The 21,513-nt window shown below is 34.9% G+C and overlaps 1 protein-coding gene across 1 annotated transcript in view; it reads left to right on the plus strand.

Moving 5' to 3' along the window:
* Positions 1-19,810, plus strand: part of LOC144301718 (uncharacterized) — a 359,087-nt gene extending 339,277 nt beyond the window's left edge. Inside the window, exons 5-6 of the mRNA XM_077878759.1 lie at positions 10,923-11,037; positions 16,451-19,810. The gene's annotated coding sequence lies outside the window, so the exon portion shown is untranslated. The remainder of the gene's footprint in view (positions 1-10,922; positions 11,038-16,450) is intronic.
* Positions 19,811-21,513: the final 1,703 nt, after the last annotated feature.

Consider the following 21,513-nt stretch of genomic DNA (forward strand, 5'->3'; position numbering starts at 1 on the left):
TTCTCCTTTTCCCAACACAACTTGTTTTTGGCCACTCTGCACTGAGCAAAATGACTAGAAGGAAAACCTCTACTCAAAGAAAGAATCAGAAACAGTCCTCTCTCCCACAGAGTTACAAAATCTGGATTACAATTAATGTCAAAAAGCCAATTCAGAAGCACTATTATACAGTTACTGGGGGCTCTAGAAAAAAGCATAAAGGACTCAAGAAACTTCATGACTGCAGAATTTAGATCTAATCAGGCAGAAATTAAAAATCAATTGAATGAGATGCAATCCAAATTAGAAGTTATAACGAGGAGGGTTAAGGAGGTGGAAGAATGAGTGAGTGACATAGAAGACAAGTTGATGGCAAAGAGGGAAACTGAGGAAAAAAGAGACAATTAAAAGACCACGAAGATAGATTAAGGGAAATAAACGACAGCCTGAGGAAGAAAAACCTATGTTTAATTGCGGGTCCCGAGAGCGCCGAAAGGGACAGAGGGAGAGAATATGTATTTGAACAAATCCTAGCTGAAAACTTTCCTAATCTGGGAAGGGAAACAGGCATTCAGATCCAGGAAATAGAGAGATCCTCCCCTAAAATCAATAAAAACCGTTCAACACCTCGACATTTAACAGTGAAGGTTGCAAATTCCAAAGATAAAGAGAAGATCCTTAAAGCAGCAAGTCAAGAAATCCCTGACTTTTACAGGGAGGAGTATTAGGGTAACAGCAGACCTCTCCACAGAGACCTGGTAGGCCAGAAAGGACTGGCAGGATATATTCAGGATCCTAAATGACAAGAACATGCAACCAAGAATACTTTATCCAGCAAGGCTCTCATTCAGAATGGAAGGAGAGATAAAGAGCTTCCAGGACAGGCAGGAATTGAAAGAATATGTGACCTCCAAACCAGCTCTGCAAGAAATTTTAAGGGGGACTATTAAAATTCCCGTATTAAAAGAAGTCCAGTGGAACAATCCACAAAAACAAGGACTGAATAGATATCATGATGACACTAAAGTCATATCTCTCAATAGTAACTCTGAATGTGAACAGGCTTAATGACCCCATCAAAAGGCGCAGAGTTTCAGACTGGATAAAAAAGCAGGACCCATCATTTGCTGTCTACAAGAGACTCATTTTAGACAGAAGGACACCTACAGCCTGAAAATAAAAGGTTGGAGAACCATTTACCATTCGAATGGTCCTCAAAAGAAAGCAGGGGTAGCCATCCTTATATCAGATAAACTAAAATTTACCCCGAAGTCTGTAGTGAGAGATGAAGAGGGACACTATCTCATACTTAAAGGATCTATCCAACAAGAGGACTTAACAATCCTCAATATATATGCCCCCAATGTGGGAGCTGCCAAATATATGAATCAATTAATAACCAAAGTGAAGAAATACTTAGATAATATTTGGTGACTTCAATCTAGCGCTTTCTACCCTCGATAGGTCTTCTAAGCACAACATCTCCAAAGAAAAGAGAGCTTTAAATGATACACTGGACCAGCTGGATTTCACAGATATCTACAGAACTTTACATCCAAACTCAACTGAATACACATTCTTCTCAAGTGCACATGGAACTTTCTCCAGAATAGACCACATACTGGGTAGCAAATTGGGTCTGAACCGATACCAAAAGATTGGGATCATCCCCTGCATATTCTCAGACCATAATGCCTTGAAATTAGAACTAAATCACAACAAGAAGTTTGGAAGGACTTCAAACACGTGGAGGTTAAGGACCATCCTGCTAAGAGATGAAAGGGTCAACCAGGAAATGAAGGAAGAATTAAAAAGATTCATGGAAACTAATGAGAATGAAGATACAACCATTCAAAATATTTGGAATGCAGCAAGAGCAGTCCTAATGGGGAAATTCAGTGCAATACAAGCATCCATTCAAAAACTGGAAAGAAATCAAATACAAAAGCTAACCTTACACCTAAAGGGGTAGTGAAAAAACAGCAAATAGATCCTACACCCAGCAGAAGAGAGTTAATAAAGATTTGAGCAGAACTCAATGAAATCGAGACCAGAAGAACTGTGGAACAGATCAACAGAACCAGGAGTTGGTTCTTTGAAAGAATTAATAAGATAGATAAACCATTAGCCAGCCTTATTAAAAAGAAGAGAGAGAAGACTCAAATAAATAAAATCATGAATGAGAAAGGAGAAATCACTACCAACACCAAGGAAATACAAACGATTTTAAAAACATATTGTGAACAGCTATATGCCAATAAATTAGGCAATCTAGAAGAAATGGATGCATTTCTGGAAAGCCACAAATTACCAAAACTGGAACAGGAAGAAATAGAAAAACTGAACAGGCCAAAAACCAGGGAGGAAATTGAAGCAGTCATCAGAAACCTCCCAAGACACAAGAGTCCAGGGCCAGATGGCTTCCATGGGGAATTCTATCAAACGTTTAAAGAAGAAACCATACCTATACTACTAAAGCTGTTTGGAAAGATAGAAAGAGATGGAGTACTTCCAAATTTGTTCTATGAGGCCAGCATCACCTTAATTCCAAAACCAGACAAAGACCCCACCAAAAAGGAGAATTACAGACCAATATCCCTGATGAACATGGATGCAAAAATTCTCAACAAGATACTAGCCAATGGGATCCAACAGTACATTAAGAAAATTATTCACCACGACCAAGTAGGATTTATCCCCGGGACACAAGGCTGGTTCAACACTCGTAAAACAATCAATGTGATTCATCATATCAGCAAGAGAAAAACCAAGAACCATATGATCCTCTCATTAGATGCAGAGAAAGCATTTGACAAAATACAGCATCCATTCCTGATCAAAACTCTTCAGAGTGTAGGGATAGAGGGAACATAACTCAGCATCTTAAAAGCCATCTACGAAAAGCCCACAGCAAATATCATTCTCACTGGGGAAGCACTGGGAACCTTTCCCCTAAGATCAGGAACAAGACAGGGATGTCCACTCTCCCCACTGCTATTCATCATAGTACTGGAAGTCCTAGCCTCAGCAATCAGACAACAAAAAGACATTAAAGGCATTCAAATTGGCAAAGAAGAAGTCAAACTCTCCCTCTTCGCCCTTGACATGATACTCTACATAGAAAACCCAAAAGTCTCCACCCCAAGATTGCTAGAACTCATACAGCAATTCGGTAGCGTGGCAGGATACAAAATCAATGCCCAGAAATCAGTGGCATTTCTCTACACTAACAATGAGACTGAAGAAAGAGAAATTAAGGAGTCAATCCCATTTACAATTGCACCCAAAAGCATAAGATACCTAGGAATAAACCTAACCAAAGAGGTAAAGGATCTATACCCTAAAAACTATAGAACACTTCTAAAAGAAATTGAGGAAGACACAAAGAAATGGAAAAATATTCTATGCTCATGGATTGGCACAATTAATATTGTGAAAATGTCAATGTTACCCAAGGCAATTTACACGTTTAATGCAATCCCTATCAAATGGACTTTCTTCAGAGAGTTAGAACAAATTATTTTAAGATTTGTGTGGAATCAGAAAAGACCCCGAATAGCCAGGGGAATTTTAAAAAAGAAAACCATATCTGGGGGCATCACAATGCCAGATTTCAGGTTGTACTACAAAGCTGTGGTCATCAAGACAGTGTGGTACTGGCACAAAAATAGACACATAGATCAATGGAACAGAATAGAGAACCCAGAAGTGGACCCTGAACTTTATGGTCAACTAATATTCGATAAAGGAGGAAAGACTATCCATTGGAAGAAAGACAGTCTCTTCAATAAATGGTGCTGGGAAAATTGGACATCCACATGCAGAAGAATGAAACTAGACCACTCTCTTTCACCATACACAAAGATAAACCCAAAATGGATGAAAGATCTAAATGTGAGACAAGATTCCATCAAAATCCTTGAGGAGAACACAGGTAACACCCTTTTTGAACTCAGCCACAGTAACTTCTTGCAAGATACATCCACGAAGGCAAAAGAAACAAAAGCAAAAATGAACTATTGGGACTTCATCAAGATAAGAAGCTTTTGCACAGCAAAGGATACAGTCAACAAAACTAAAAGACAACCTACAGAATGGGAGAAGATACTTGCAAATGACGTATCAGATAAAGGGTTAGTTTCCAAGATCTATAAAGAACTTATTAAACACAATACCAAAGAAACAAACAATCCAATCATGAAATGGGCACAAGACATGAAGAGAAATCTCACAGAGGAAGACATAGACATGGCCAACATGCACATGATAAAATGCTCTGCATCACTTGCCATCAGGGAAATACAAATCAAAGCCACAATGAGATACCACCTCACACCAGTGAGAATGGGGCAAATTAACAAGGCAGGAAACCATAAATGTTGGAGAGGATGCGAAGAAAAGGGAACCCTCTTGCACTGTTGGTGGGAATGTGAACTGGTGCAGCCACTCTGGAAAACTGTGTTGAGGTTCCTCAAAGAGTTAAAAATAGACCTGCCCTATGACCCAGTAATTGCACTGTTGGGGATTTACCCCAAAGATACAGATGCAATGAAATGTCGGGACACCTGCACCCCGATGTTTCTAGCAGCAATGTCCACAATAACCAAATTGTGGAAGGAGCCTCGGTGTCCATCGAAAGATGAATGGATAAAGAAGATGTGGTTTATGTATACAGTGGAATATTACTGAGCCATTAGAAATGACAAATACCCACCATTTGCTTCAACATGGATGGAACTGGAGGGTATTATGCTGAGTGAAGTATGTCAATCAGAGAAGGACAAACATTATATGTTCTCATTCATTTGGGGAATATAAATAATAGTGAAAGGGAATATAAGGGAAGGGAGAATAAATATGTGGGAAATATCAGAAAGGGAGACAGAACATAAAGACTCCTAACTGGGAAACGAACTAGGGGTGGTGGAAGGGGAGGAGGGTGGGGCGGTGGGGGTGAATGGGTGACGGGCACTGAGGGGGGCACTTGATGGGATGAGCACTGGGTGTTATTTTGTATGTTGGCAAATTGAACACCAATAAAAAATGAATTTATTATTAAAAAAGTTTACAGATAGAACTACCCTGTGATCCATCAATTGTACAACTGGATATTTACCTAATAGATACAAAAATACTGATGCAAAGGAGAACATGTACCATGATGTTTATAGCAGCATTATCAACAATATCCAAATTATGGAAAGAGCTTCAATGTCCATCAACTGGATGAATGGATAAAGAAGAGGTGGTATGCACACACACACACTCACAGGAATATTACTCAGCCATATAAAAATAAATCTTGCTATTTGCAATGATATGGATGGATGTATAGTGTACTATGGTAGGCCAAAAAACAGTCAGACAGAGAAAGATAAATACCATATGATTTCACCCACATGTGAATTAAGAAATAAAACAGATGAAAATAGAGGAAGGAGGAAAAAAGAGAGAAACAAATCCTAAGAGACTCTTAACTGTGGAGAACAAACTGAGGGTAGATGAAGGGAGGTGGATGGGAGATGGGCTAAATGGGGATGGGTATTAAGGAGGGCACTTGTGATGAGCAGTGGGTGTTGTATGTAAGTGATGAATTATTAAATTCTACTGAAACCAATATTACCCTATATGTTAACTATCTAGAATTTAAATAAAACTTGAAACAAAAATAAATATGCTCTCTAAGCATCCTAGATCTGAAGTTTGTTTCTGAGATTAATTTAGGGAAGTTTGCAGTCATTATTTTTTTTAAAAAATTCTCCTATCTCTTTCTGTCATCTTCCTTATAATATTCGTATTCTATGCATGTCACATCTTTTGTAGTTGTTCCACAGTATTTGGATATCGTGTTCTATTTTTTTCCTTCATTATTTGTTCTATTTGCTTTTCAGTTTTGGAGATTTTTAATAAGATATCCTCAAGCCCAGAGATTCTTGCCTTAGTTGTGTCCAATTACTAATGAACTGACTCATCAAAGGCATTCTTCACTTCTTTACAGTGTTTTTTAGCTCCAGCATTTCTTTCTTTTTTTTTTTCCTAAAATTTCTATTCTCTGCTTATACTGCCGATTTGTGCTTGCAAGCTGTCTACTTTATCCATTAGAGCCCTCAGCATATTAATCAAAGTTGTTTTAAACTCCTGGTTTGACAATTCAAATATCTTTGCCATATCTGCTTTTGATGCTTGCTTTGTCTCCTAAAATTCAGATTTTTATTTTTGGTATGCCTTGTAATTTTTTCTTGATAGCTAGACATTATGTACTAAGTAAAAGAAACTGCTGGGCTTTTAGTAACATAGTAAGATGTTGGATGAGGGAAAGCACCCTATAGTTCTAATAATAGATTTTAGTCCTTTAGGGAACTTATGCCTCTGAACTGTGAACTTCACAAAAATTTCTCAGTTTCTGATTCTCCCTTACATGGAAGAGAATGCTTAGTGTGGAATAGAGTTAGGAATTTCCCTTTTCCCATTCAGGACGCTAGAGCTGAATGAAGTTGGATAGTTCCCTTTCCCCAGGTCAATTATTTTTTGATAAAACTCCAGCAGAATAGGCTCTGGTTAACTAGTTTTCCCCAAGGGCAGGCCTTATTAAGAACAGAGTACTCTAGGGTATTTAGAAATGATTCTTTCCCTTCCCTCTGCCAGGACATGAGGGGATTTTTCCCACATATGTAATGCAAGAACCTGATAGAGCTCTTGGAAATAAATCTCATAAAGTTGGGCAGCCCGGGTGGCTCAGCGGTTTAGCGCCGCCTTCAGCCCAGGGCCTGATCCTGGAGACCTGGGATCGAGTCCCATGTCAGGCTCCCTCCATGGAGCCTGTTTCTCCCTCTGCCTGTGTCTCTGCCTCTCTCTCTCTCTCTCTCTCTCTCTCTCTCTCTCTCATTCTGTGTCTCTCATGAATAAATAAATAAAATCTTTAAAAAAAAATCTCATAAAATTGTGGGGCCCTCTCTTACTGGGTCCCCTTATGTTTTTAACTTTCAGAGTTGTCAACATTGAGCCTCAACTAATCCATAAATTATAGTTCATGTTTTCCTACCCAATCTAACACTGTTTCTACAGAGATTTCTGCTAGTGAGTCTTCATTCTGTTAAGCCACAAAGCCACGAATCCCTGTATTTGCCTGACTTTCTCTCTGTTGGTGGAGGCCATGGTTTGCCTTGTGTCCTTATCTCTCTGTAGATCTTAAGAAGTTGATCTTTCAGTATATTCAGATTTTTACTTGTTGTTAGAGTTGAATGGCAACTTCCAGGCTCCTTATATGTAGAACCAGAAACCAAAAGTTTTCAATATAGTCATTTTTCAAATAAAATATTTAAATATTCATAATGCAAATTCTAAATTTTTTAATTAAACAGCACGGCAAATAACAACATTTTTATCATTATTCTCATGAAGAGTAAGAGAATTATCAAAACCAGATTTTGAAAAGTAATAGGATGACAGTTGCTTTATAAGGAAAGATATGTATGTTGATGCTCCTATCTATGCTCTAAATTTCAATGGAAATACAACTGATAGTATAGGTCTTCATCAATTTCACTAAGAGTGCCTTTCTGTAGTCACTCCTGCCAGACTAAATATTCACTGAATCTCTTTCCATTTTGAGAGATAAAAAAATCACAGCACAGAACATGAAATGCCTCAGCAATGTTAAAGTGATTCACTTCTGCTAGATTCAAAATTGCCATTTGCCAGCACTTTGGTAAAATGAAAAAATAAAAATAATAAAAAAAAAATAAAAAATAAATAAAAATAAAAATAATAATAAAATAAAAAAGACTTTTTAAGCCTATATCATATTGAAGCAACTTTTACAAATCTGTATGTCACAGTCAAGATTAGCCTTTTTGGATCAGTTATAAAGGGTCAAAATTGCTTACATAATGACTTTTCAGTGAAGTGAATAATCACTACCCTCTACAAACCAATGATAATTTTATAACTTATAATATCCAAAATACCATATAATAAAGGATTGTCATGCTGTTAGAAAGGCTACTTTAAAATATATTGCATTGCATCCCCACTTTGGATAAGCTAATAAAACTTTAAAGATGATGTAATATTCACATCCTCTGATTGAATTAAGTGTTTCCAATTGACTCAAAACAAATTGAAAATTTAGGTACACTCTTAACTCTACTAATAATAAAGCAGTCTTAAGTCCATAAATTAAAGATATATGTGTATGCTTTCTACAATTGAGAGTTAAAACATACAGGCAAAAAGTCTCCTAAAAACCTATCATAAGATCTAATGCTTTGTGAGAAAAGCAAGTGTCTGGAGAATATAGTGTCTCTCAACTTAATGAAAAATGTACATTTTCCCCAAAATTTTGCTATCATGATTGACTACTTTGGTAATTCATAATTGAAATCAGCAATATTCTAAAGGGAAGATTAAATTAAATGAGGCTTCTATTCTAACGACAGAATTAATCTAGGACAAAATTTTTAACAGGTAGGACTTAGCCTAAGAGTTTTTAGTTTAGTTTTTTTTTTTTTTTTAATTTCTGTTCCAGCTGTCTTTAGTTGACACAGCTTATTTTCTGGATAACCAATACCTAGGTTATATGCAGGACAAGTTCAATGCAGTGCTACAACTATTCAACTAGGATTTGGCTTCTGCAAGCAGTGCAATATTTAAGCCCTATTTGTCCTCTCTTCCACCCAAATTTATTTTACTTTACTTTCCCTACCCAAGATTAAATGTAAATTCCTTTTCTTCAAATCTTTGTGGTCTATTATCAAAAGAAAAGTTCCTTTCTTGATAACAATAACTTCTTTTTTGCAGATAGCACTGTCTGTATCATACTTGAGTTTGCATACTTATGTTTGCATCATATCCTCCAAGAGATAGGGATGGTGTCTTTGTGCCCATCATAGTACTGAGCACAAGATTCTCTACATATTAGGGTCCATAAATGTTATTAGAAATTAATTTTTAAAGAAACAAAAAATGCTTAATTGGTCTTTCTTTGTGCTTCTGTTTTAAGTGGGGTGAAAAAAAATCATTTTGGCCTGGACTTGAAGAAATTCTGAGATAGTTATACCAGGTGGAAGAAATAGTTAGCAGCTGGGAGAAAGAAATTAGAAATAATTAAGGTCAGCATATTAACTTTTTATTATCCTTCCTTTATAATTCCCTTAAGGTTTTTATTTAAAAAAATCATCTCTTTGATATTTCCACCTATTCATCTATAGTTTCTGATGTGTAAGCTCTAGATTCCATTGCTGGATTGAGGTAGGTTACACCCATGTTATAATTGTAACCCACACAGAAGGGAACCCACCAAACTGCACTAAATGTTAGAAATTGATTTTTTTTTAAGATTTTATTTATCCTTTCATGACAGACAGAGAGAAAGAGGCAGAGACACAGGCAGAGAGAGAAGCAGGCTCCATGCAGGGAGCCTAATGCAGGACCCGATCCCGGGACTCCAGGACCATGCCCTGGGCCAAAGGCAGGCACTAAACCACTGAGCCACCCAGGGATCCCCTGAATTCTTAAATTATGAATAATTTATGTATAAATGCTACCAAGTGTTTGGTGAGTTATGCATGCTTATTACAATGATAATATTTAGAATAAGAAAATAAATATTAATTTTATTGTCTCACATTCTCCTAATGTGTTTAATCAAAACATATATGATACCTGCACTGATAACCAGTGAAATTACAGTGTAGTCTTAAATGCAAGGCAAGGAAGACAGAGGAAGACAGAGAGAAGGTCTTGTTCCTAAATTATTTTCTATCTTGAGTTGCAGCCAAGAATTTTGATTTTGTAAGCAATCACCTCACCAGATGTCTTGATATACCCCTGCCATGCCCTTGCTATTCCTTTTCTCAGTGGTGCATGTGCTCACATGTAAATAATAGATAGGGTACATTAAGACATGGGTAATATGAACAGGTTTATTTGGCACTGAGCAAACATCTGCTATACAAAATCAAAATTAATTGCCATCATGAGTTTCCTGTACTAACTTATTGTCATCTATTTAGAAAATATCAATTGTCCTAAATAATGCTAATAGACACACAGAGGCAAACACATTCATAAGAACTTGAGCCCTTAGTTTTCAGGACCAGAATTCTGTGACATTGAGCTCCAAAACAATTGCATTTCTCATCATTTTCTGATCTCTGGGAGTAAGGTAGGACAAAATAAAAATAAAATCAGAATGAGTGCAAATGTTTTCCTCCAAGTCTTTGCAAAATCTTCAGTGATTCCTCCAAGAACCACTGGGGTGGATCTTAATTACAGATTCCCCTTTTCAATGTCTACTCTAGAACACTGTATGTAGCCATTAATGATGGTGCATTTCAGGCCAATGAATTACTAGTTTCCTCTCCCTGTAAATTCTGGCCTATGAAGAATAGTTTTCAGTGTTTTATAATTGTTTGATGAAAGAAATTTCCAGCTTTTCCTCAAAACGTGGCCCTAAGTAAACTAGTTTTATTTCTAAAGATTTTTTTAATTTATTTAAGAGAGAAACAGAGAGAACATGAATGGAGGGAGAGGTAGGAGGAGAGGAAGAGGGACAAGCAGACTCTCCAGTGAGCACAGAGCCCAGGACCCTGAGATCAGGACCTGAATGAAAGTCAGACACTTAACCAACTGAGCCACCCAGGGACCCCAAAAGATACACTGTTAAAAGAAAATAAAAAATGGATTCTAAAAATAAAGGTAAAACTCTCAAAAACAATGGAAAAACTTCAGGTTTCAGTGTTCATTTTTCATGAAATTTAATTCAGTAAGTCTGTTCACAGTATAGAATTCTTAACTTCAGAAATTGTGTCACAGAAATATTTATAAGTCTTATGTGATTCCCTACAAGATTACTTCTGCTACTTTTCTGCTTAACTGCTTATCAGCTAATTACATAATTTGCTTCCCTGCTTAGTAAATTAAAATCCCAATTCTCCTTATAGTACATTCACTCCAGATGAGTCAACATCTGTACATAAAGGATAGCGACCATTCAGCAAGGATGCTGCTGTTACCTATGGTGAAATACTGAAAATGTCAGCAGGACTTAACACAGAGGTGAGCGCTACATTATAAAGGTGAAAACACTCTGAAAATGTTTAAATAAAATGTGTTGTACATGAAACACATTCTATGTTAACCCATATATCTGTTTTAAACCTTTTTTAAAAAGTTTGTTGTAGTACTAGATATAATTATACTGTCCTCCTTACCAGCACAGTACCACATCTTTACATACTAATTTTGAATTTTAAAAAAGGCTTCTTTTCCCTTCATCATTTATATATATATTTTTAAATTTTTATTTATTTATGATAGGCACACAGTGAGAGAGAGAGAGAGAGAGAGAGAGAGAGGCAGAGACACAGGCAGAGGGAGAAGCACCGGGAGCCCGACGTGGGAATCGATCCCGGGTCTCCAGGATTGCGCCCTGGGCCAAAGGCAGGCGCCAAACCACTGCGCCACCCAGGGATCCCCCATCATTTATATCTTATATCACTCCTGTGAAACTGAAAGGGCTAGCATTAATACCTTTAATTTACATATAAGAAAACTTAGAATTACAGGAGCTATTCGGTAGTAGTATTGGGTTTCAAGATATCTTTTTTCCTCATTCCATACAATGTTATTTATAGAATATTATACAACTTTACATACCTTATATCACTTTTCTATTTATCAAATCTGAGCCCCTTACTTGAGTAACTCTGGCAACTGCATTCTGAAATCTGGAACTTTGAAGAAGGGAGCCAATTTTTTTTTTAAGATTTTATTTATTTGACACATAGAGAGAGATAGAACAACACAGCACAAGCAGGAGGAATGGCAGAGGGAGAAGGAGAGGGGTAAAAGGACTCCCTACTGAGCAGGTAGCCCAACAAGGGGCTCCATCCCAGGACTCTGGGGTCAGCACATGAGCCAAAGATAGGTGCTTAACTGATTGAGCCACCCAGGTGCCCCAAGGGAAGTCAATTTTAAGATAGAAATGTGAGAATAAAGGTATAAATGAGACAGGCCAGATTACAGAATGAAATAAGAGAACATTTTCATTGTGGAAATATGTAATAAATGAGGGAGGTGCTGCAAAAGTAAACTTGAACCATCTAGTACCATATAGTTTGCTTTTCTTTCTTGATATTGGACACAAAACCTTGCCCTAGTAGCTAATTCTCTTTATTTTATTTTTATATTTTTAGCCTCTCAGTCAGCAGATACTGAACTTTTCCACTCCAAAACACTCAAACCGTTTACTTACATGCTCTTCCCCAAATTATTTAAAATCAACCTCCCCCACTCCCTTATCTCCTCATACGTGCCCTTCTAACTGAGTAATGAGACACTGTCCCAAAGCCTTCTTTGAAGGCTTTCTTTTCCTCTTTCCTGATGAGGAAGCATCCCACATTCAAGTATCCAATTTTCCTTCTATCAGAGAGCATTTTTCAGAGTGGTTTCAAGTAGGATACTGAGCATCACTGACTTGCAAGGAATTATGGTGGCTCTCCACTAGTAAAAGAGAGGTAGAATTGCCCTACAGGGTTTGGATAGGGCACTAGAAAGTGGTCTAATGGGATAATGATTTAGTGATAGCTCTAATTATAGCACAGCTGACCCCAGCAAATGAGTATTGAACACAAAGCCATTTAGCAGGAAGTTGCAGGCTTCTCTGATGGCAGAAATAAAAGCTACACATCACTGTATTTGTTAGTAATAGGTCTTTATTCTCCTGACTCAGAGTCTTTTCCTTTTCTCTGAATGTGAGTGTAGGAAGTACCACTAGTCCAAATTTGTTATTATTATTATTATTATTATTATTATTATTATTGAAGATTTCCAAGAGTGAAAAGTGGCCAGCTTTAAAGATTCCATAACATTAGTGAGCACTGTGATTGAACTGATTATTAAATCAGTTGAAAAGGAAAACTAAACAGAAAATCATTTTTGGATCTTTGAATGAAATAAAAACAAGACTATTATCATTATTGCTATGGTTATTTTAGAATCTTAGAGGTCCTAGAGTTAATTTTATTCAGAAATTAAGGTTACCTGATTTTTGTTTCTCTGTAATTTCAATTATCATCTACATTTCTATAAGGTGACTATACTGTAATTCTTTTAAGAATATTACAAAGCATCATCAAGACCTGAGAAATCAGGAGGATATTTTTTCCCTATTATATTGTTTAAACCAGTATAATGGACTAGCATGAAGATCTAAAATGTAACTTAAGATATTTGTGGACCTCAAAGAATGAAATTTTACATGTTAGGTGTATTAACATTCTAAAGAAGAATATGTTCCTTAGCATGTAGGTTTGGTCAGATATATAAGCACTGAACAAAAGAATTCTCGAGATGAAATTTCAAAAGTTGTTATTCCCTATTCTAACATCATCAAAGAAAGAAAACTTCAAAAACAGTCTTCCAATGTTTGTTTGTAATTCACAAGGCTCTTCTTGTGGAATGGTTGTAACTGACCATCATAGTTTCATTCAACCAAATATTTTAATTTCCATAAAACTCATATTCTCAGCTCGTTTTCACTAAAACCTGCTAATGGTTTGGCTTCCCCACTAGATCTCCTTTAAGTAGAAGATATTATGGTTAATTTTTTAAAAGATTTTATTTATTTGAAAGAGAGAACATGAGTTGGGAGTGGGGCAGATGGTAAGAAAGAAGCAGACTCCCCAATGAACAGGGAGCCCAACGTTGGGTTCAATCCCAAGACCCCAGGATCATAATCTGAGCTGAAGGCAGCCGCTTAACTGACTCAGCTACCCACATGCTCCTGGATAATTTTTTATGATGGTTACATTTCTACTCTTCTTCTTCTTCTTCTTCTTCTTTTTTTTTTTTTTTTCTACTCTTCTTATAGTTACATCAGTCATTGGATTTAGGGTCCACCCTCATCCAGTATGCCCTCATCTTAACTTAAGTACATATGCAAAGACCCTATTTCCAAATAAGGTCACATTCTGAGGTCTCAGGTGGACATGGATTTGGAGAAATACAATTTAATGAATTATCTCTTCACTCAGAGATGGCCACAGAGATAGCCAGAATTATTTACTATAATTTATTTCCACAACAAAGAGTAGAGCAAAAAAGAGAAAGATATAGAAATACCTGTGGCATGTACAATATTACAAGTATCCCTCCTAATTAGTTACAGGATACAGATGTTAGAATTTATGATAGGTCAAGCTGACCTAAATGACAGGTCTGAATTGCTTAGCTGGACAGCTAGACTCTACTCTGACTTAATTTAGGGGACATACTGAACTAATTCCACTCTAGACTGAATGTTTGCTAATTCAGTAAAACAGAATTTGTTAAAAAGGCAATAATGCATAAATAATTGAACCAACAGTGATAGAAAATGAACAATACAATGTTTACAAACACATTGCCCCAAAATGACAAGCTCAAACTAACCAACAAAAATGTATCTCACAAACATGGCTCTGAAATAGAACAAGATTAGTGATTCAAAGTCCAAAGAATGAAAAGTAAATCATTTAATTTATTTAAGAGAGATAATCTGGGTGGCTGACACAGGTAAAATTTCTCTAACGACACCCAAAAGTTGATATTTTACAATCTATAAAGATGCCTCTCAACATTTTACTTCAAACAAGTATGAAATGAGCTTCATTGCATGGTTTCTTATAATAACCTAACATAATAAAGATCAAATAGTGTCTGTGTTAGATACATAAGAATTTTATCACCGTAAGTAAATATACAAACTTCTTTCAGGCTCATTTTTCGCCTCAGTAATTGGGCCTCATAAATTTGCTTTGAATATCTAATAAGGAGATACTTAAACATAGTATGGAGTTTGGCCTGTGGTTATCATTAAATGGTAACCATTTCATTAGAACAAAATCAGCATTTATTAACTTATTATAAAATGTGTATACTCCCAGTGTCCAGAATTATTATTATCTGTCTGTGGAAGTATTTTTATGGACTTAGTAACTTGGGATCTAATTAATAAACAGAGTATTTCAAGATATATAGAAGAAGGATGATATTGAAAAGTATTTCAAATGAGCCCTAATTAAGTCTGGTGAACCTTTTTTGCCAAACAACCAAACAGACTTTTTTGCAGCAATACAAAGTTTGAATATACCAGATGCCTTCTCTTTTTATCCTTACCATGTTAGATTAATATTAGAAAACACTAGTTCTTTGGATTACTATCGAGTTTCAAGAAAACCACTAATCTACTAATGTGCTATACCTTCAAATAGACTATAAGTGATTACGCTTTATTTTACATTTATTCTTGTTTTAGTTTCCTAAGACAGCTTTATTGTATATATAGGGCTATCACAAAATGTTCTTAGGTTCTCATTTAAAAATAATTCATTGGGACACCTGAGTGACTCAGTGGTTGAGTGTCTGCCCTTGGCTCAGGTCATGATCCTGGGGTTCTGGGATGAGTCCTGCATCAGGCTCCCCTCAAGGAGCCTGCTTCTCCCTCTGCCTATGTCTCTGCCTCTCTCTGTGTGTCTCTCATAAATAAATAAAATCTTTAAAAATAATAATAATTTATTGTGAAAAAATAATTTATTGTGTTTATTTATATAATACTGACGATATTTAGGTGTTGCCTCCAACTAGTTTCTTTGTAAGCTTTTGGATCACCTTACCATAGCTTGTCCTGACTCCAGCTGGTAAAGAGTAAGAATTAAGTTATCTATGGCATGATAAAGAGTCACCTGGCACTGTAAATTAATTTACAAGCATTTGTGATGATGATGGAGATTTTCTTCTTTTTTAATTTTTTTTTATTTTTATTTTTTGGGTTTTATTATTTTTTTAATAAATTTATTTTTTATTGGTGTTCAATTTACCAACATACAGAATAACACCCAGTGCTCATCCCATCAAGTGCCCCCCTCAGTGCCCGTCACCCATTCACCCCCACCCCCCGCCCTCCTCCCCTTCCACCACCCCTAGTTCGTTTCCTGGAGTTAGGTTTTCTTTCATTCTTGTTATATGTTAAAAATATTTGTTATATTTTTACCACAGTTAAGAATTTAAAAGGTCATTTTTAATTGTTAATCTTTAGAAAACATAGATGCATGTTTAAAACAGATTAATGACTTGGAGAAAAATATCATGTGCCACTCCAAAAATTTGTCAAAAAAGGACTAGTTTAAAAGTTGATCTGTCAAATATTTTTAAATTTAATATAAAATGTATACACACACACATATATATATAATATTGAATATTAATAAACTAAATGAAGGTGCAAAATGGGAAAAATCTTCAATGACATCTATAGAAATTCAGCAAGATATATCAAAAGCATATGTGAAATGAAGGCATATACTATACTTTTACTTACTAGCTATAGTAATTCAACAAGGCAGTGTTTTATGTAAACTCAAATGGCAGATATAGTGCAAAAGACTTGAGAATTTCTGTACCCTTATACTTGTTCTATGTCTTTGGATAGAATATGGCATGTATCTTACGAAGCCCACAGGACTGAAAATCAATTTGAATTGTATATCTTCCATTTCCCAGGTGTGTGATCTTGAGTAAGTCATCTATTCATTTATAACATCACTTTCCTCCTCTGTAATTATAAAATTAAAAAAATTAATAGGGTTAGTGTGAAAATTAAAAAAGCACTTTACATAGAACTGACTTATAAACAAAAAACTCAAAATATAATGTTAATATAAGGCATTATTACCATAGCAAAATATAAGGAAATTCTACTGAAGACATACAAAAAGTAAACCGTCACCCCACAATTTTTAAATGGTATTTTTCTTTTATTACTTCAACAACAGTATTACCTGCAGAGTCCAAAATAGAATGATTTCAAATTAGATGGTCTCTGCAATGTATTTTGTTAATATTCTCTTTGATTTGAAGGCTTACATTTAAACATAGTAGCAATATATATAAAATAAAAAATAAAATCACAAAGTTTCCATATAATTAGAGAAACCACTTCCATTATAGTTTTCATTGTGGGTTTTTAAAACAATGCTAATATAAAATCATATTCAGTGGAAGAAAAACTGTGGACAAGGCCTATGGCCTTCAAGATGAAGTAATAGCTCTAAAAAATGGAAGATATTTCTCGTGAGGTTTTCTGAACAAAATTTTACTAAATGTATAGTTAAAAGTAATTAACTATAAAATAAAATGAATTTTGGTGTTTTAGAATAAAATAAAAACTTGGTATCCAAAGAAATCAATATAAATAGTGTTGTAGAGTTACTGTAAATGAAGAGGCATCTTGTGGCATTAATAATTACAGGCAGAAAACATCATTCAAAATATGCTCAGTAGGGACACCTGGGTGGCTCAGCGGTTGAGCATCTGCTTTTGGCTCAGTGAGTGATCCCAGGATGCTGGATTGAGTCCTACATTGCTCTCCTTGTGGGGAGCCTGCCTCTCCCTCTGCCTATGTCTCTGCCCCTCTCTCTCTCTCTCTGTGTCTCTCATAAATAAATAAATAAAATCTTTAAAAGAAAATATGCTCAGTAGAAAAGAATCACACCACGACAAAAATATATTTTCAAGATCAAATAGGACAGAGTTGTTAAAAGTTAAAGTTGTCAAATTATAGGGTACTAAATAATTTTTTGCTCTCATTAGATAAGCAAAATTATTCATATAGTCATCGCAAATTGCCAATAGGTTAAAAATGCAAGAATAAAAAATGCAGATGAATTGAACAGCCAACATGTTTATTAGAAATGTTTTTCACATATAGACAGTAACAATTCATCACTTGTTTATCTTTTTTAAAAAAAATTTTACTAGATAGTGATTAAAAGCTACAGCATAGATCTATTGCCTGACTCACAGATTATATAATTCATTTTTAATTTTTAAAAATATTTCATTTATGTATTCATGAGAGACAGAAAGAGAGAGAAGCAGAGACACAGGTAGAGGGAGAAGCAGGCTCCATGCAGGGAGCCCAATGTGGGACTCCATCCAGGGACCCCAGAATCATGCCCGAGCCAAAGGCAGGCACTAAACCACTGAGCCACTCAGGCGTCCCATATTATATACTTTATATACAGAAATTTATTTTGGTGGTGGTTAGAAAGATGTCATATTGGTTATATTTATTTTTATAAGCACACATTTAGCCTAATAAACAACTCATGAAAACTATTTAAAACCTATTGCTTTATCTAATAATAACTAGTTTATGTTCTTTACAAGTATACTTATGTATCCATCATTCTTTATTTCAACTTCATTTCTGGTGCCTCTAGTTTATGTGTTATAATTACCTTGCTCATAATCAATATCACTGACCTATAAAACACACTACCTATGCTTGAGAGGATAAAATCAAGATGTATAAAGAAATCCAATTGCCATTTTAATCGCTATGGACATGATAAAAATAAAAACTACTGGTATTCAGTCATTCTAGTGAAAATCTACTTGGTCTTCTTTTTTTAAAGATATAATTTAGATTGAATTTAAAGATTGTTAAAAATTTAAAAAAAATAAAGATTGTCAAGAAATGATTTTTCATCTAGTAGAGCTCATGTGCTCATACATTATCTCTACATGCATAAATACTCTCCACATTGCTTGGAATGTTTTCCACAATCATCAGTGTGTCGTCAAGTTTAAACTTAGGCTATGGAAGTGGAATATATAGGGTATGCGTTTGTGATGCTGTGGAGACAGAATATTTTGAATAGATTAAGATTAGGCAGTGAAACAAAGTAACTACAAATTTTGGCACATAACGGATATTGAATAAATACTCCAGTGAAGTAATAAATAGACCTTGAACAAGAGACCAAGAACATCTCATTCAAGACTACATGTTAAAGATTTTAATGACATTAATCTTATAATAACAGCAAATATAGCAACATCTGACAAAAAACTGTACAGTTTAACAATAAAACAACTATATAATTATTTCTTAAGTATAGTCTGTAATTACTGTTTAGTTTAAATTATCTTGTAATATTTCATACTATATTTATATTTCCAGATACTAAGTTGTCTGTGATCTATACAAACATTAGAATTTTTAGAAAAAAGTCTTAAAGAAAGTACTACCAGTAAGAGGAAACGTTTTACACAGAAAGACCCCAAAGGTAATTAATATATTTTCTTTACATATCCAATAACATTTTAAAAAATGTTATTGTGGTAATGACACTTAACATGAGGTTTACCCTCCTAATCTTTCAAGTGTATAATATAGTATTGCTATTTATAGGCAAAATGTACAGCAGATCTCTAAAATGTATTTATCTTTCATTGCTGAAATTTTGTATCTGTTAATTAGCAACTCCCTGGGTCCTCTCCCCCAAACCCCTGGCAACTATAATTCTCTTTGCTTCCATAAGTCTATTTCAGATACCTCATATAAATGGAATCATGCAGTATTTGTCCTTCTGTATCTGGCTTATTTCAATAAAATAATAAAATGTCCCACAGGATCATCCATATTTTTACATATTCCAGGATTTCCTTCTTCTTAAGGTCATTAATATTCTACTTTAAATATTTACTTCTTTTATATTCATTCATCAGTCAAAGGACATTTAATTGTTTCCCTATTTGTGTATTATGAATACTGATGCATGAACATGACAGTGCTAATATCTCTTCAAGATACTAATTTTAATTGTTTCATTTATTATCATTTTATTGTATTGTTTTCATGTCTTGACCATATTCTGATGCTTTAATATGTAGTGCCTTGCTGTTGATATTTTGATAGGAATTGTACTAAGTCTACAGATTGCTGATTTCAATTGTTTTACTCTGAATAAAATTGCTGAATCATATATTAGTTCTATTTTTAATTTTTTGAGGAACCCCCATATTGGTTTCTATAATGGCTGCACCATTTCAGATTCCTACCAGCAGTGCCACAAGATTTTCTATTTCTTCACAACTTTGCCTATACATATTATCTTTGCATTATTTTGGTTTGGTTTGGTTCTGGGTTTATTTTTCTTTTCTTTCTCTTTCCTTTTTTTTTTTTTTTTGAAATAATTGTCAACCTCACCTGTGTAAGGTGATACCTCATTGTGGTTATGACTCCATTTCCCTGGTGATTAGGGACACGAAGTATCTTTTCATATGTCTATTGGCCATTTTTAAGTCCCTGGAAGGTAGAGGTCAGTGATTCATTAGTCTTATGTAATACCCGGTGCTCATTACATCACGTGTCCTCCTAATATCCATAACCCAGTGATCATATGGTTCTTATAATTTTACTAATGTGGTGTACATGTTAATTGATTTGCAAATATTAAACCACTCTTGCAACTGAGGAACAGATCTCACTTGATTGTGGCAATTTTTTTTAACGTATCATTGTGTTTGATTTGTTAGTATTTTATTGAGAATTTTTGCATCCATGTTCATCAGGGATATTAATTAGCCTGTAGAGATCTTTTTTAGTGGTATCTTTATCTGGTTTCCACATCAGGGTAATTCTGGCCTCATAGAATAAATTGGAAGTTTTCCTTCCTTTTCTGTTTTTTGGAATAGTTTGAGAAGAATAGGTACTAATTCTTCTATAAATGGTTGATAGAATTTGCTTGTGATGCCTGCCGTCTGAACAAGGACTTCTGTTTTTTGGGAGTGTTTTGATTACTAATTCAGTTTCTTTCTTGGTTATTAATCTGTTCAGGTTTTCTATTTCTTCCTTTTTTAGGTTTGGTAGTTTATATATTTCTAGGAATTCATCTACTTCTTCCAGGATGTCTAATTTCTTGGCATATAGTTTTTCATTATATTCTTTTATGATAGTTTGTATTTCTGTGATGTTGGTTGCTATTTCTGCTCTCTCATTTATGATTTTATTTATTTAGGTCCTTTCCCTGTGCCTCTGAATCTGGATGTCTGTTTTCTTCCTTTCTGTTTTATCCTCAGATTGGGTAACTTCTCAGTTATTATTTACTCAAAAAAAAAAAAAACAACAACAACAAAAACAAAAACAAAAAAAAACTTCCGTCTTCTTTCTCTCCTTCATCTGTGACTCCTATAATAGCAGTGTTCTTAACATTCGATGGAATCACTGAGTTCCTAAAGTCTATTCTCATGTTTCATAATTCTTCTTTCTCTCTTGTTCAGCTTTATTATTTTCCATTATCTTTTCTTCTAGATTACTAATTCATTCCTCTGCTTCTCCTAATTAGCTATTCACTGTATCAAGACTGTTTCCATCTCATTTCTTTCATTCTTCATCTCTGATTGATTCTTTTTTAACTCTTTTATCTCTGTGTCAGGGGTCTCCCTGATGTCTTCTATTCTTTTTCAAGTCCAGTGAATATTCTTATGGTTGTTGCTTTAAATTCTCCATCAGGCATGTTATTTATATCTATTTTGCTTAGATCTTGGCTGTGGCCTTATTTTGATCCTTCATTTATGGCATCTTCTTCTATCTTGGTATTTTGTTCAAATCTACCTTCTTCTGTGTATTATAAAAGCCAGTAATGTATGCTGAAAATAATGGCTTTATGTGTTAGGTCATGCAGTACCCAGAGGCTGACATTTCCG

The sequence above is a fragment of the Canis aureus genome, chromosome 30 (assembly GCF_053574225.1).
Source record: "Canis aureus isolate CA01 chromosome 30, VMU_Caureus_v.1.0, whole genome shotgun sequence".
NCBI lineage: Eukaryota > Metazoa > Chordata > Mammalia > Carnivora > Canidae > Canis > Canis aureus.